The following is an 18803-nucleotide window of genomic DNA, read 5'->3' on the forward strand; positions in this document are numbered from 1 at the left end:
AATGGAGAAATTAATATATCTGTTTTAAGCAATACCAAATGTGCTGTTTGTACTACTTTTCGTCGTTATTACATTTCATTTTCGCTGATTAAATTACGGTGATCTCCAGCACTGGCTATGATTGAATATTCTCAATGGTTAACTGTGAGTATAATGAGGTTACATGTGCTCACAAACATCAGCAATTAAATAGTTCAGTCGTCCACTAATATTGAATTTCCAACTTACTGTTGCACAAAGCAAATTCGTGATAAATGAATCTAAATTTCTTGCTAATTATTGAAATCACAGATTAATTAATAAAGTCTCTGGAGTCTGACTAAATAATATTAATCATTGGTTAGACATATTTATCCCCTTGTAATATAATAGTAATTTATACATTTTCTTTTTGAAAATTCGTAACACAACGTTAAATAAAAAACAAATGCATCTATATTACAATGAATAGTTCTATAACTATTACTATTAATATTCAGAATACATTTGTACATTTAGATATTTAAATTGTTATTTGAAATTTCTATTTCTTTATCTACGCCTGGCTGACAAAATAAAGATTCGTCAATTCATATTCCATGTACAAAAGATTATAAAAAATATCCATTGACCGTTATAAATTCATGAAAAAGGTTAACATTTTTTGGAAACCGTTCTTTAACCGTATTTGTTCAAAAACGAGGTTCATTAACAGAAAGAAATGATTCCAAACAGTGTGACCACTGCGCAGTAAAACCCAGTTGTTAAAACACAATTGAAATTTATCTTTGTCGCGTAGCTTTCTTAGTTAGTAGCCGATGTTATTAACTCGCCATCTACCGGCGTCATCGGTGCGGGTTTTCATTAACAGAACCGCTCGTGGCAACAAGAAATAATCTTCTAATAATAAGGATTCACCGTGCGAATGTGAAGGGAAATACGTGGAAGCTTCAGCGAACACAGGATTCAATAAAAACCTGCCGATTGCGATGAAAAACTTTTTATCTGGTACGCAGACAATCAGTATCGAATTGTTTTTTCAACGATACACATTCACACAGATACGAACATACCGTTACTAAGTATCGTTTCCTTTGAATCTAATGAAAAATGTTCATTAACAAGTATCGGAGATACAGGATCATTTTTTAAAGCAATTGCAATGCTATTCCATTGTATGAAATGGACGAGTTGTTACCTTCTCTTTGTATTATATACGATTCGTCGGGATTCTATAAATAGATCGTCGTAACTTATACGAACTGAAATTTATTTCTGCTGTTATTTCATTGCGTGACTCTTATAATTTCTTTCGCGTAACCTCTCTCCTTTGTTGGTAGCATTGATTTCGCCTTACTATCTCACCCATAAAGGATACGTACAATTTAAACTTCCGAACAATTAAAACATTGTTAATTATTCCAGGAAGGAGCCATTTGTTCGAACAATGACATGGTTAGTGTAAGGTTATCTTAATTTTTATTTTATTTCACTCTGGTTCACTAGTCTATTTTTATTTTCAGTTCTTCGCGGTCTAATAGTGCGTTTTAATTAAAATATGGAGAAGATCCTGAAACTATTTTCATGTAATTGCAGTTTTCTGCCATTTTATTGTATTTTGTTATTTTATTTACACTCATTTATCTAATTCATTGTATTATTATATCATTTTATTCTTACGATTCTCTTTTCTTATATAAGTATTATTTACTATATTATCATTTTTATTATTTTATTATACTCTCCTGTTTTATTTGACTTGTTAGAACGTGGAGTTTACCTCACGCGACGCCATATTAATCATTCTTCCTACTTATTTTTCTCTTAAAGTCTGCCATAAGCCAAGTCTCGGAACTCGTAATGAAGACAAATGTTGCTTCAAGAAATTTATCTGCTATCTTCTATTGTAAATTTCACCGCAGCTATATGTATAAGGTCAATTGTGCGCTATAAATATATGTCTATGTAAGTTGTAAAATGCTTCTTCTCATTTACAGTTTCTTACACTATTAAAACGCTATTTCGTACCCACCTCTAAGCTGTTATTGCGGTACCAGAGGAACATAATTTGAAAATAAACATATTTCACCTATATCGTTAAAATAACGATTACTCATTATTATTAAATACTTTTATTTTATTTTTACTTATTAATTACTAGCATTATTATTATATCATGTACCAGGTAAGTCATGAAAAACGGTTACACACTCGAAAACGTAGTTCCGAAAAGAACAATTTATTTTTAGCCCTTTCATTTTCCTTTTTATAAATATACATTCTATGTTGTCTATTCCAACATAAACAAACCATTCCATATTTTGTTTATTTTTATTCCAAATATATTAACAACAATTATACAGATAACAGTTACAAAAGCTCAAATTGTTTATAAAACAAATAAAACCAACATTCAAAGGTATACCTGGAAAATATATTTATTCAAAAATAAATTCTTTTGATAGATCGTTGCCTCGCGTTGTACGAGAATTTGCAATATTTCGTTTTGTGGAATAATCCCGCGATGATACGAGAACCGTGCAGTAGATTGAGCAAAGCGCACCGCATTATTTCGCTTGTCAGTCAACTCATTTGTAAATAATTATTTTCGTTAAGACTTCTTCCGGTCGTATTCGTTTCGATATTTAACGGACAGTGTCCTCCTCCGAGGGATGGGACATTGAAAGTTGTTGAACGCCGGGAGCGGACAACTTCCAGCGCAGACACCACTTACGCGCGACAAATTCCCACAGTTATCTTTGTTTCGTAACACAATTCCGGACCGGCGCATAGACGGCAACCCGTTACGAAAAGTCGTAAAGAAGTCAACGCGCAAGTATCGCGAAAGTTCGCGGAGAATGAAAACTTTTCGGTTCCACGGTCACCGCACTTTCGCGCCTGCAATTTACTTCGGCTCGTTGCTTAATTTCGCGGACGCGCGAATCACGGCGCGAGAAATTCGGGGAAGAGTGGATTCAGCCGAATAAAAGGAACCGAGGATTTTAACCCTCTACTGCAGGAATTTTTATTAAGGAAATTTTTTAAACAAAAATGTATGTCTGGCATTCTATTTAAATATTGACGTGGTAATGAAATAAATAGGAAAATAGTAATAAACAATGTTGTTTTGTGACTTGTGGGAAGCTTCCATATGGGTATATGTACAGGTACATGATAAAGAAAATGTTTATTAAATTATGGAACATTTGAAATTAAGTTCAGCAGTGGAATGAAATAGAGGGTTAATGGTAGAACACCGAGGATTTGATATGACTAATACGTGGTCCTTTTGAAAAGTGACAAATTTTTTCGAGTAAAACTATTGAATTTTAAAATCATTTTAGATATGAATTTTTAAATCTTTTAAGACATCAATAATTACAGAATCAGAAAACTAATGTCCGTCATTCTGTGTAGTCATAGTGTCAACCTTAATGTTGGAAACTGAAATGTCTGTGTTTATCCAAATTTTGGTATTGCAATATTTTTGTAAATTCTTTACATAAGAAGCAAAAATTAATACAAAAATGTTCAAATAATAGGGATTTGAAATGGTTTTACCCAATCTTCATGAACAGAATGAAATTATGTAGAAGATTTTTAATATATTTCGATGTTTAACCGTTTGGCTACTAAAAATATTTTCTTATAATACAATATTTGCTTAAAATATTTTGCAAGATAATTCACACTGATGTACCGAAACATATAAATAATAATAGCATTATATAATAACATCGAAATATCAATTTCCAGCGCTTAGACGATTAAAACGAAATTCTAACAAGCGTTTAAATGAGTGGTTCGCGTACATGCCTTAATTATATCAACGAATTTTTAATACGCAAAGTAGATCCAATTCCGTGAACACATTGCATTGAAGAGAATTAGCTGAATATTTCAATGAAAACGTGCTTTGCAGTCAGGCTCCGTTTATTACTCCATTTTAGACTAATTTAAGAGTGATATTGCTATATTATCTTTTGACGTAGCACTCCTCGCTTAAACAGTGGAGAGACGTGATAACTAGGGCAGAGAATTATTTCGTCGTCGTAGCCTGAAAGGAAGTTTGATTATTTTGGGAGCGTGAGAAATCCGTGTCAAAGGGAAGCGAGAATGTTTGACGCAGACTGTCGTTGGAAATTTATGTATGTCTGCTCGTTCTATCAAAACACTGTTCCATCCTTATAACAAAGGTGCACCACGTTATTCGATCAAAATTTCTCATCTCGTGAATTCGTACTTGAACTCATCGCGTTAAACCAAAAAGCAACGATCAACGAACAGTATAAAACAGCCAACAAAATAACGAAGATGAAACCCTCTCTAGTGTACTGAAAAAGAGGACTCTAAAAGGTGTATAAATTGATATACTCATGTTGAATTTGATAAAATTAATCGTTTCAAATTTATGCATTTTCCTTATAAATAATCTCGTCAATTTTCGGGGTACACAATATTATTAACGAGCTCTAAAATTGTTATTATTCCGTTGCTGACGATAAAAGCTTCTCGTATTAACAAAATCAACAACTACGGTACAATAATCCTTGAGTTTAGAAAGACGATACGAATACTTTAATTCAGTAATTATTTACTTGAGTTCGGGATTAACAATAATAACAGCAGTCATTCATAATATTGGAAATATTGAAAGATGACATCATTATGACAGAATGTTCAACATAGTGTTAAAAAAATTTGAAAAAAACAAGAGAAAAAATTTCTTGAAAAATCTGATCTTGACATTTACAAACATTTCTACAAATCAACTGGTTATTCTAAAAGTAGCTTAAGTCTATTGAAAATAAAAAGAAAATGACTGAAAAGATAGAAAGATGATACAAAATCAGAAATTGGTATAACCATTAATTCTTTTGGGATATGGACTTAAGTCACTTTCAAAATGAACGATTCAAATACTCTTCGATTATTAACCCATTTTGCTCCAAAGTTCTCATTTGGGACGTTACAGTTTTCGGTAAATAAATGACAAACTTTGTACAATAATAAAATCTTCCTTAGCATATTTTCGCACACTGTCCAATACTTATTACTCCCGTTATCACGAATATCCCGATATCAATGTTCATCCCGCAATAGAAAATAAGTGGTTGTGTTAGGTTTTTAACCATACATTCAATTTCGGTTTGTGCAAAAACTTGGCCCTTAACGCCTAAAACTACCAGACTGGTCAAAATCACCCATTCCTGATTTCCTCGTTTCGCAATTATTGAAAAGATAACAGATGTTACTCTGAGAAATTATTAAAGAAATTAATTTAGCAATGCGCAAACTGAATTGTAAATCAAATAAAGTTTCAATAGATGCACTTTTGGGATTTCTATAAAAGATTTTCGAAAAGTTAATGCAATAGCTCGCTAGTTTTAGCGTTAGTGGGTTAATGATTATTAGACGAATCGCCAATACTGTAGGCGATCCTGTCAGTTCCCTTCGCACAGGGGCAATAAAGGGAAAAAAGGCACCGGTGGCATAGAGTTTTTTTGAAATATAGAATCTGCCCCCGCCCATCGCCGATATGCATGTGTCTCGCGCATACACGCGTATATGGACGAATGGAAAAAAAAGTCAAAAAAAAAGGATAGAAGAAAAAAAATGGTAGCAGTGCTTCCCGTTGTTTCCGTGAAATATTTGCTGGGCCGGCCTCGGTGTGTGCGGCCGATAAAACAAAATCCGATTAAATGCTTTGTTTTCGCCACTCTTTTTTTCCCACGTGTTACGACGCAGATCGTGCCTGCGTCCTAATTGATTTGCCGAGTAATGGATCAACCAGGCCGCACCGCTATCGTCGGCCCAATAATACGAAAGGGCCGCGTGTCGCCGAATCCCAATACGCCGGCCAATCGAACAATTTCACACGCCGATAGCCAGAAGAAATGGTCGGGCTTAGGGTACGTTTATAGCGAATCCATGATACTAGATAAAAGCAGTGATAAGAGAGAAGAGCGACGAAATGCGTACGCACGGAAAATTAATTTTAATACTTTGCTGTCAGGGTATTTCTCGCGCGTCTTACGCGTAGCAGGCAAACAGCGATTTCTAGTCTCAACGTTTTATTATCTGAATATAATTTATATTCAGTTTGAACTTAATTTTGGAAATAAATACACGTTGCTTAATTTCTGCGTAATAAAAATTGAATAAAAGAAAAAGAAATTTCGGTAGAAGTGTGTAGAAGAGATTATTATTGTGAGAAGGTCATTGTACAGTCAAGTGTCCCGTCGTCAAGCGTCAGTATGCTTCGGACTGTAATATAAGTCTCCCGACAGAAAAGTGTTGATTGGTTACGGATCTGATTGATCAATTTTTGTGTGTCCTCATATTATTTTTTATGATAATTTAATATTCGTTGATAGAATTAAACCTAACCAATTAAAATGATGCCAGTACTTTAGTTTAGAATGAAAATTATAGAACTACGTTCAGATAATTGATTAATGATACAAGTGTTGCTATAGCGTTGCTGAGTTTGAGTTGTAAAAATTGATGTCTTCAATGCTCTGGTTTTCATGCTCGAAGCCTCCAGCCGTCTGTAGCTATATTAACGCTGCACGGTGTCCAAAGCTCCAAAGTTTCAATGTTGAGCCTTGAAGCTTCGTAGACTCAAGCTTTACAATACTATAAGCCTTCAAGACTTAGCCTTTTAAGTTGAACATTGAAGCTTCGAATGCTAAGCGTTCAAGATTAAACATTGAAGCTTCGAATACTCAGCTTTTAAGATTGAGCATTGAATCTTTGAAGACTCGAATTTTATAAAACTCTAAATTTCATAAAACTTAACATTTTGGAAACTCAACTTTTAATGTTGAGCATTGAAGCGTGAATACTTAGCTTCTAAAATCGAGCATCGAAGCTTCAAAGATTCAAATTTGATAAAACTTGAAATTTTGAAAACTGAGATTTCAAAGTTAAGCATTGAAGCTTCGAACGCTTAGCTTTTAAGATTGAGCATTGAAGTTTCGAAGACACTGTCTTTAAAATCAAGCCTTCGTGCTTCGAAAACTCAAGTGTTTAAGATCAAGCCTTCGAGCGTTGAAAACTTAAGTGTTTAACAACACTACATAGTTTCGAATTATGGCACGGCCGACCGCTGCGATGAGCTACGAAACGTACTGGGAATATCGATATAAATTTCATGTCGATTTTAAATGAATTCCGCACGCAGCGCGCCGCTGTGATTATTCTCGTGAATAGCAGAGTAACTAGGGCGAGGTTAGCAACTGTGGTCGCGAACGAGACACGATTTCTGGGAAAAGTGAACTGCTTCGGAGAAATGGCTGGTATTAGGTTGAAACAGAATAGATTTTTTATGCTTGATTCGAGTGGCGAGATTGTCGAACGAAACGTTAATTGAAGTGTTAAGTAGAATGTATTGAGTTCGATAGAAAGTCTCTTTTGTAAACTTCTTATGAATTTGTGAAATTTTCTCAGGGATTTCATCAATATCTAAATATTTTCAATTTATTTGCTTCTGAAAGGTAAAGAAATAAGATAACACATACTTATTGTTAGATCGAGAAATAAATTATCTTTCTGAAATAAATACTTTCCTTTTCCTTAAATTTACATCTACGCTTAAACAGGAACATTTGAATATTTTAGTAATTATGAAACTAAGGAACTTCTAGGTTTCTTTGGTATTAAAAACATTGCAACAGAAGTAGAAGAAACCTCTTGAAAAGTATTTGCCTGTAGCTGTTATACTTCCTTTCGCACTGTAGGAACGTTCTCAATACTTAAATTATTACGAAACTACACCTTATTATATTTACTCATAAATTAAAATATATTTTCAATTCAACTATGGTATTAAAACTCATCTAATCAAATGTATTAAAGTACAATACAAACCTGTATTCTGATACAATTTACAATATACAAATAAAATAATTATTTCCAAACAATTATATGAATGTTTCCTGTGAAGGCAACCTTTCATCTCAGAATTATACGAAATAGATAAAATATTTAAGTTTCAAAGCTTCAAATGATGAACCACTTAATTGCAACACATTCTTCTGAAACATTAAAACTAAAGCGTTGGATTCTGTTTATGAAGCGGCGCTTAGAATGCCTGAGTGCAGTGATAGGGACCGATTATAGAAGAGGCGACGGTCGCACGAGGGGGATCAAAATGACCCAGTATTCACGATGCTGGGGTTAACAGCTTTCGTCGAGAACAAGTCTTGAACAGCCGGTTACTAGATACGCAAGCGATCGTCGGCAGCTACGGCACCGTTAGTTCCCGGTGCGTCTGAAATTTCCTGATTTTGGTAAACTGAGGCGCGAGTGCAGTAACTACTACTCTTCTCTGCCACGTTTCAGTGTGCTTAGTAGTCAGCACTCAGTTCCCATACAACCATTCTTCTACGAGTACATATGTAGACATAAAATATAGGTTCGTTCCATTCAGATCGATAACCGTGGTTTTACTTATGCAACTATCGGGGAAACCGCGAAGTGTTTTGCGCTGCAGTTCAATGATTTCGATAGACACATAATCTGATAGCTATATCGATTAGTAATAATTGTATTCATTTCATCTATCAACGCTATGCGTTTACAAAAAGAAATATATAAGATTGTGTGATTCTTGAAGCTCAAAAACTGAATGAAACGTTAAAAAAACGTTAAAAAAACACGTGTTCCTCAAACTACGATTTCATTAAAATTACTCATTTCTCGCATTATTCTCATAAAATCTGTATCGACCGCTACAATTTTGGATTCTGGCAAATGTATAAAACAATAGCCAATGATATAAATTTGAAGAAACCTTTTCGATTCTTAATACAGCATGATCATGCTGCTTCATGGATTCGTGAAATTAATAATAAAGATAAATTATTAAGCGCAATCAAACTTATTTACGTTACAACTCCAATATTCGAATGATCCCGCTGTCGTGTCCGATGCTACTTAAGTAAATCATGGAACTAATATCGCAGCCGCGGTCGTGATTGTGTTAGCCGATAACGTGGCGCATGCTCGGGGCGCGCACTCATGGACTTGACCAACTTCCTCGGGGCCCAAGGTGAAGAGTAATAGAGAGAAAGGTGGCGAACCGTATACACCGAAGAGAGGATGCTCCGGAGTAATGCAGTTCATACCAGACTCCGTAATCACGTTATGCTAGTTCCTAACTTTATCGATGGAGTTCGAGACACTCCCACTACCCTCCAATCTTTGACGACTTGCACAACTGCATAATTAATGCAGCTTAAACCTACAAAATGATTTATTGATCACGGAAGTCGTGCTACTCCGCGAATACAATTAAGCATTCATCGGAGTACTAGATTGATCAGAAAGTCTTTTTCTTTTCTTTTCAATCTAGCAATGGTATACGTAAATAGGTGTCATGATTATGATGTATATAATGATATATATTGTTCCGTCCGATGCGGAACAAAACGATGAAAATCCTCGAAGGTTCGTTTACGACATGGACCTGCCAACAACATTATCTTCGGGACTAGTTTTCTTCGAGTCAGTTTATTTTTTGTTACGATGGGCAATTTCACCCCAAATAATAGTAAAGTTATTTAGTAATTCCGCGTTTTTCCAGATAATAGTTTTGGAATTTTCACTTCGTTCGTCCAGACAACCGACCCTATCGTAAACCGGAAATTTCCAAAGGGTCGACTCGAACCTCGTTCGTAACGGTTCCGTCAGACAAGAGTCAACCTGGAGGAAATTTCCAAGATATCGGCGAATCTTCGAGGATCCCCGCACGTGGCCATTGCCCTCGCCCTCACACCAAGAGGGCTGGCCAAAGGGCGTCATCCAAACGTCTCCGTCTTTTTAAATTATGCGCTGATTGGAAATTTAATATTACCCAACCAGCGCACTCGATGCGACGTGAAGGTGTCGTACAAAAACACGTCGCACTCGTATCACACATTCGACACAATCTTTGGTGACACATTCCACACAATCTTTCAACCACACATTCCGCAAAACACACTTTACACTACAAGTCCATCGTTCGGGACACACACACTTCAGCTTCACACTCAGAAAAAGCATCTAGTTCGAAATTCGAGAATTCGTTCGTCTCAAAACGCATAACCTAAAAACGGGTTCTCAATATCGTGAAAAACCGGTGGTCTGATCTTAATCATTCGGAGATTAGAATCGAAAGAGTCGGTTTCTGATTAAGTTCGGAGATCGAAGCGTCGCGATCATCAACGAGACCTACAGTTAAAGTTGGGCTTTACAACCCCAGCCAAGGAATCCGCGTTTGGTGATCGTGCACGGGCGTGCAATCTAACGAGGTCGCCAAGTTCCCGACATAATATATATGTATAATTGATAATGATATATTTGTATCTTTCTATACTTCTATACTTCTATACTTTTGTATTTCTATATTTCCATATTTCTGTACTTCTAATTTCTATATTTCTATAAATTTACTATATCTTCTACTTCTGAATGATTGATCTTTTTAAAATTACTATATCTTTTATTGTTAATTGACTAGTTTCTTTAGAAGAACTCCATTGTTTATTGTTGTACAATGAGCAACAAGAAAACGTAACATAAGTTTTCTAGAAGATCTTTATACTCGAGGAAAGACCTTCGAATTAGAGTGTCCAAAATAAACAGTACAACTATACCAAAGACTACCTGTTGAAATAAGCTAAACAAAATAAAATATTTCTCGCCCGAAAATCCGAAAGACGACCGTAACTGCACCAGCAAAATCAAGAACATTACACAGAGAAACTTCCTCGTCGAGACGCGTTGCTTGATAACTGTTTCCTCAACTCAGTTAATCATGCAACATGGTTTTAATTAAGTCTCCTCCAAACTTGACGGAATTAGCGCATAAAGGTAATGAAGCAACGGCGCGAATCTTGTTTAAAGTCGCCAAGTATGACTGAATAATTGAGCGGTTGGTTAAATTCAAGAAACCGTGGGGGAATACACGGGGTGTCTCGGTGAGACCTCTTAGCAGTGGATTCTATGTATGAGAACGATTAAAAAATGTTTGTAAGTTGTATACTAATATAATAGATCTCATATGTCAATGTTAGCAAGGTAACGTCATTTATGTTTCTAATCATATTATGTGGAACGTTTAGCAAAAGTTACTTAAACCATCGAATAAATTCAACTCATTCATTATCTGCAAATAATGAATATATTAATTATTCGGCATTCACAAATAACAACCAGATCGAATTAACCCCTTCTCAAATATCAAATGAGACTCGTGATGAATATATTCAACCGAATTCGACAAATCAAAATGTTATTAATTAATTTTTCATATAAACATTACTTGTATATTATCAATCTTGAACTTTCAATGTAAACGTTGACACAGAATAAGCATCAAATTCTTTTCTTTTCCTACCGAACTATTAACGATAAAGCAGTGCCATCAAGCACAGTTACAAAAGAAACAATAGGATAAGGGATTAATTCGTTGCTTCGAAAAACGATTGTCCAAAACTGCTCAAGAAGTCTCTCTAATAGACTTTGACACCCTGTACATCTAGGATTGGCCGGATTAAGTTTCATCGTGTGCCGGGACGTGGCGTAGGGGGCCGAAAATCGGCCGCCTCTAATCTGAACGAAGTTATCGGCCCCAGGTCGAAGGGCTGAGTCTGTAATAGGAGAGCTGAACGAGCGATCGGGACACCGGGATGGCTCCGATCGAACGTCATTTATTTACAACGGTGCGTTTGACGCCCCATGGTTAAACGATCTCAGTAAAATGGCTCTCGGGGCCAATCAAAGCGTAATAGAATGGTCCCGGATAAATTGCGCGCCGCGCCGCGCCGCGTCGCGTCTCTCCTTGCATAACGGCTGCCTGCTCGCTCGAGGACCGTCACGGGCCCGCGAAACTTCAACTCCTCGGAAACAGACGATAAAAGTTGTATACGTTGACCACGGAACATCGATGTTAGTGGCAGCCAGTTGTCCAATCGATCCAATTAGCTAATGGGACCGTTGCCGGAATTATTCACCGATGGATTATGTGGCGGAATTATTCACCGATGGATTATGTCGCGAAATTATGTACAGCCAGGGCCAATTTTAGTCGAACGTCTATGTAAACAATTTGGAACAATATTTGGACCCTTTGTTTCGTTTAAAATTTGAATAGGTAATTTCAAGTGACACGTTCCTTCTTTGATTTGAAATTGATATAAATAATTTGAAGTAATACGTAAATTCTTTGTTTTGTTTGGAATTGTGATAAGTAATTTGATCTGATGTGTTCTTTGCTTGATTTGAAATTGAAATAAATCATTTGAACTAGTATGTAAATTCTTTGTTTCGTTTGAAATTGAGATAAGTCAGTCGGAGTAATGTGGTCTTTGTTTCATTTAGCATTGAGATAAGTAATTTGAAATAGTATGTGATGCTTTGGTTTAAGGATGGTTGTTCGTGCACGCTGTCCAGGCAGTAATAGTGGACGTGGCGTAACACTTTCACACGCCGAATTAACCTTGTGTGAAATAGATGTGATGAAAAAAGGCTTCTCCTTTTCTCGTTCGATAGTGGACTGTACTTGTTTAATATTGAGTGAAAGGAATGTGTATATGTTTACAAAGTTAAAGTGTGTGTGTTGTCCAGTGAGTACAGCGTGATTAGTAATGAACTTGTGATGTATGTCTGTCTGCTTGTCTCTCAATGTTTCTCTATATATATAAAAATACTGAGATAGGGCGGTGTCCTTAGTGACAAATCAGAAGGCTAAAACGCTCGGGGTGTTGCTAGTTATAGTTTTTTAACCTACTCCCACATTAGTAGTAGTGGAGATAGAGGGTACGTTGTCCCTTCTGATCTGCAAAGGTACCGGTGGCTGTGCGCTCGGGGGTTCAGGTCGTTGAGCTGCCGTTTTTTTTATGAAGAAAGTATGGAAAATATTTGTATTGGTAATACTTATTACTGATTTGATATTATATAGCTGTAAAATTCTGCATGATTGGCTTTTTCTGAATGAAATTCAGAGAAATTGTGAAATTCCTCTGAACTGTTCTCTATCTCTGACATATTAAGAAAGCATTTTCTTGATATAGGTGCTAGATATTTCCATTATTGTATCCAATTTATAAATATTCACGTTCACAGTTGAAGAATGTTGGCCGGGGAGTCATCCGTCATCGCTAACCGAAAATGTTCGTCGCTAAGCAACTGTTTCAACAGAGTACATCAAAGGCAGCACGCGCGTTGGTGCCGCGCGATAAGACTGTCGCCCACTTAACGACGCATCACGTGAACGCGTCACACCAACATTCCCGTATTCACGTTATTATGTGTAGTTCAAACATAAATGCATCTACTTATCCGTAACCGCAGTGTATAGACGCTTCTATGTGTCGTCTCGCGGGAGTGGCGAAATTTTTCACGTAAATTAGACGACGAGCACTTGAATATTCTAACATTAGAGATACTGAGAACTGAACGTGACATAGCGTTTCATTTTTACTAAGAAAAATAAAAAGAAACGTGTTCATTGAGATTTTGCACAAAATTTATAATAATATATGTGAATTACTAATAAGGTAATATATTTATAAATAGGTGAATATATTTAATATTTTCGTACAAAAGGGATTTATTTGCCATATATAAATTGATACACAGTAGAGATAGTAATGAATTATTATGGAATAGATACCTGATACCGATCTGGTATCGAATCAGGGTGAAACTCATACAGAATCCATATACGAACAGACTGCAGAATGGAAACTCACACGAATATCAATTTATTGTGTTACAACCTTTAATGGAACAATAGTTTCACAGAACTGAAATTTAAACCGCAATTTTTTACATTCTCAAGTTTTTAGCATTCTAAATCTGATTTTAATTTGAAGATGAAACTACTATTGAAACTATACTTCAATGAAATAAACACAAGAACGCCACTGTATCTATACCATTCATAACCAACAAAGTTTCTCCACGATTTCCTTCCAAAACTGCATAAACGAACTGCGGTATTAGAAAGTATATAAAATATCCAAAATGCAATGATTTTTATAATATTCATTAGGAAAGACTTATTTCTATCGTTATTCTATAATAAACTCCCTCATAACCGATCTAAACGGAACAGAAGCCAGTCAAATGAGAAACCGTTTAATTCGATGGATTACAAATAGACTAAATATATTTTATAAAATTTGAATTTATTTGTATGTATTGGAATTAGAACAAAAATTTGTATTTAATCTATACATATAAAATCTAGATACATGTATGTATATAATATAACATATACAATATATTATAGTAGACATAACATAGTCGCCGAGTATCTAAATAATAAGCAATAATGAACCTATGCCACAGAAAAATGACAATCTGCATCTACATTAGGTACTCCATGTCTCTCCTTATGTTTTCTTCACACTGTTGACTACTTACGTGAAACCGCATTGACAAATAAGTACCTATGTACACAAGTTACACGATTCTGCGATTATTTCAAAGTAACAGAGAAACAAAGTTCTCTTGTCTCGTAAAAAGAGGATAAAACGCTCGTGCGTATAAGCTCCAACAACTAAGTATTCAAAACGAGAGACCAGACGAAAGCTAACCAATTACACTCGAATCCCTTTCAGAACTTTCTGAACACCCCAGAATACCGACTCATCCACTTACGTCCTGAAAAAATTTGAATTGGCAGAAAGTTCCGCAGTCCAGCGACAAACTTGAACATTCGAATCCAGGCAAAATTAACGAAGCGTGTGTACCGACATTAACGAAATCCGTTGATCCCCTCCAACCCCCTCATAAGCATCGCAGAGCGCCAGCCAGCGGTCCATCGGAGCGCGACTGACGATGTGCGTTGGATAGTCGAAAATCGTACTTGAATCGCGTCTCTTTTTCACGAATTTATTGGAAACGCCGTATGTTTTATTCAGGTCGCCCCTCGCCCCACGCCCTCGGCCCCGACCGCCTCTCTTTCTATCCGGCAACGACCGTGAATAGAGAACAAGCTCCTGCGTCACGTGTCGTGGCACAATAATCGAGCGCTTTCGGGGATGATTAAATTTTCAACAGCTCGACTGACAGAATTCCCTTTCTCGGAAGGGAAAGAGATGTTCGGGGGTTGGTTGGAGGGGGGACGTGGAACGCGGGACATGGTCTGGGGGACACGGCGCATTCATTATCACGGTTCCCACTGATTTTTCGCCGTGGCCGTTTTAAACGGAATTCGCGTTCAACGGTGCCGAAGGACGCATTGATCCCACTTTAACAGAGATTTCGGACAGGCCATTGTTCCATGGTACAAGACTGGCCGTGAAACAGATCCACTGTGTTTGGCCTTACATGCGCTGTTCGTGGCGATAGTACACGGATCGATCGGACCAGTCGTTTCACGGCCGATATGCGATTTTATTCTTCGCCACGAAAATGAATGGGAAACGCGAAATGAAGTTTCATCGCGCGGAGTTTCAGAGGAAATCGAATCTATTGCTCAATACGTAGGATCGTCGATCGCTGTGTTTATTTATTGTTGGCTTTTCAGCCATTCGATCGGATAGAATAGAATTAAAAGGCGTGATTTGCTTTTGAGTATCGGTTCGCTGATAAGAATGTGTAGTCTGATTGAGAATGATCGTCGGTGATTGAGCAGACTGTTTGCTTGATAGTTTGAGGACGTGTATATGAGTTTGATGGGAAGTTTGAGAAATTCGGAGAGAAGAAAATCTAGTTTAGTTGTAAGGTATAAGGTATACTACTTGTTCAGAAAGATTCTTTATTACATTATTTAACTAAGTGAAGAGTGTGATATATATTTAGAAGTGTATTATCTTAGGAACAATCTTTAGTAAATATTTATAATTCGTAGTTGGTTCTATGCACCAGCGTATATTGGATTGTAAAAAAAGATCTCCTTTGTGAGAAAAGGAAAAGAAAGTAATAATTGAAACTTGAAAATAATGTTTGAACTAGTTAATTAACACGCTCACAAAAAATACCTTTGGATTATGCTTATAAAACGAACTGAATTAATGGAAATACTTTTGTGCTTACATTCGCAAAGAACATCCTTTGCCACGATTAAAATTTTAGCGAATTTTCCTTTTGAAGTGGTTAATTAAATTAAATTTTCAAAAATAAAATAAAAAATTCGTACTTTTTGTGCGTATTGTAAGGGCAGCGATTGAAGTTAGGAATAAAGATTTCATAACAGAGAATCATTTGAGTGACAGTCACAAATTGCTGTTGTAACGAATCTACCTTTTAGTTGTCTTTTATTTCACGATTTCCCAGTTGGGAAACATGCATTCCCTATGTCAATCCCCGAACATAGTACTAGTGAAAACCATTTTACCAATCCTTTGACCGGACTATGTACAAATATTGAGTCTCTAAACAAAATTCAGATATTCCTAGAACTGTCAGCCATGCAAATCCTTGTTTGCATGGAACAAAAATGTTGGACTTTCTGTTCGTTTACCTCAAAAGATGAAATAAATCCTTAATCCTGTTTTACATTGAAACTTGTAGACTAACTTCATGCTTGCAATTAATGTGCGCTGGTGTTCGTTGAAACACAATATTGGGTGGCGATAGAACCAAGATGAGATTATTCTTTATTGGTTTCGGTTAATTAAAAGGTAAAAAGTTCATTAAATAGTGAGGTTCACGCATTTATACAGCAATATAACGTACTTACATTGTTGCCTCATTCTAATTTTATAATATATGTAGATTGGCGATGTTTCTTGATTTGAAAGCTAAATAATTCGAATTACAAACTTTGAAATTATAAAATTATGAACTTTATATTACTTAAGTCTTTGCACACACATATGCTATCGAAATGAATAAATTAATTGTCATGCCACTAAAAGCATGAAAAATATCTTAAAACGAATATCTCTAATATCCTGTGACAATTTTTGTGAATCAGAGGGGACGCACCAGTCGAAAATAATGACACGACGACACGAATAATTGCCAGGACAATTAAAATACGAGTGATCAAATGAAGCAGGCAAATTAATTCGTCGAGTGTGTAACGACGTTATTCAGTGATCACTTATTTTAAAATACGGCGCGATATGATAAAAAAGAACGCCAAAGGGAAATTAAATTAATTAAAATCCCCATCGATGCGTATTATTTGCGATTATTTGCGCCGAGAGGCCTGGCGATCAAAGAAATTAAAAAATTGACGAACTCTCGCTGCGCCATTGATTCGTGCGTCGTTAATTAAAGCACTATAAAATTTTTATATAAATTTACCTTATCGTTCGTCAATGTGTAAAACTCTGCTAATAACGTACGAAACGAATAAACGGACCAAGTAAACATGTTTGCAAATAGATTGGAAAACTTTGCCTTAAATTCCACGATTTCAAATATAATTTTAAAAACGAAATGAACATGAAAGTTCCGATTGTTTGATTGCTAGAAATGATTACTCCTACAAATTTCGAAAACTATAATATAAAAATATAAATAAAATTAAAGCAACAAAATTTTTTCTACCATAGTATTTATTATAAACTACAGTAATAGCAACAAGAAAAACAACAAAACCACCAGCACCAACAAGAAAAATAATTTCACAAAAAATTATTCTCTCAACAAATTCCGGATGATATCCGTGTTTACGGGACACGGCCGTCGTGGTTTCATAACGATCTCCCAGCCCACCGTTCCGTTGCAATACCGAAAGCGGCGAAGAAGAAAACTGCGCCGGAATGACAGTGAACGCGTTAACGAACGTCGGCCGCAAAATCGTTTTATCGATGAATCTCCGTTGATCGAAAGGCGGCCAAAGCTGAGCCGCGGGGTGCCGGCCGAACGAAAGCTATTTAAAATTCATGAATTCTGTCATATCTACAACCAATTAGGTCACACACGCCGACGACCGGTGCCAGTTCAGAGAACTTTAATGAAAGCCTTTCAAAATTCAACGAACGTTCCATTCTTTATCGGAGCAATTAGAATGCCCGTGCAGTCTGCATAAACTATCGACCGCCGACCAACGAAATTACTCGAGTGGCCGCAAACCATTCTCGAGCCGTGGTCATGTAGTCAAATGTTGCAAGGTGTCCTCTTCTCTCCTTTAAAAATGAAAACGAAGACGCGGGAGGAAGTGAAAATAATCGATATCTCGGGGAAAAGTAAAAAGCCGCTGTTCGTTTCGAAACATCCATTGACCAATATGAATTTGTCTTTTTAACACGTTAAATGCCGTGTCGGTCACCGATGGCCGACGCTTCTGAGTTGCTTGAAGAAAATTACAATATGCAAGATAACTATTGTTGACTAAAAATATTTAATAACATAAATAAGTTAACAACTGTGTGATGTAAAACTTTTGATGCCAAATAATTAATAATTGTTCCTATTTACCGTTGCTACGAAGGGACACATCATGTATAAAACGTTCAAGATTATCGTGGCGCTTAACGTGTTAATGGAGATTATCATGCTTGAAGGAAGAACACTGCGTCCGCACGTGTGACAGAAATATTGATACATTAATATATATTGTTAATATGAATTAATTCATTAATGAGCATACTTCGTATTAATTATTCATTAATAGGTTTGTTACCAGCGTCACAAACTGACGATCAAAATCCTATACATAACACTGTATGTAGTATTATATGTAGTATTATAGATACTATTACTTTAAGTTACAAGATAAGACATTATCAAACATTTTTAGTTTCATTCTTTCATTTTTTCAATATTTTTTCAATACAATTTATTCTGAGATGAATTTTATGATGTAATAAAATATGAGAATTGATGTAGAAATAAATAAAGATGTTACTGGAAGATGGAGTGGCACAAGA

At 36.0% G+C, this 18803-nt stretch overlaps 1 protein-coding gene across 2 annotated transcripts in view; it reads right to left on the minus strand.

Annotated features, from left to right (window-relative positions):
• The window catches only part of LOC116425342 (zwei Ig domain protein zig-8), a 382900-nt gene that overhangs the window by 107267 nt on the left and 256830 nt on the right, over positions 1-18803 (minus strand). The window lies entirely within an intron of this gene.

The sequence above is a fragment of the Nomia melanderi genome, chromosome 4, assembly GCF_051020985.1.
Source record: "Nomia melanderi isolate GNS246 chromosome 4, iyNomMela1, whole genome shotgun sequence".
Classification (NCBI taxonomy): domain Eukaryota; kingdom Metazoa; phylum Arthropoda; class Insecta; order Hymenoptera; family Halictidae; genus Nomia; species Nomia melanderi.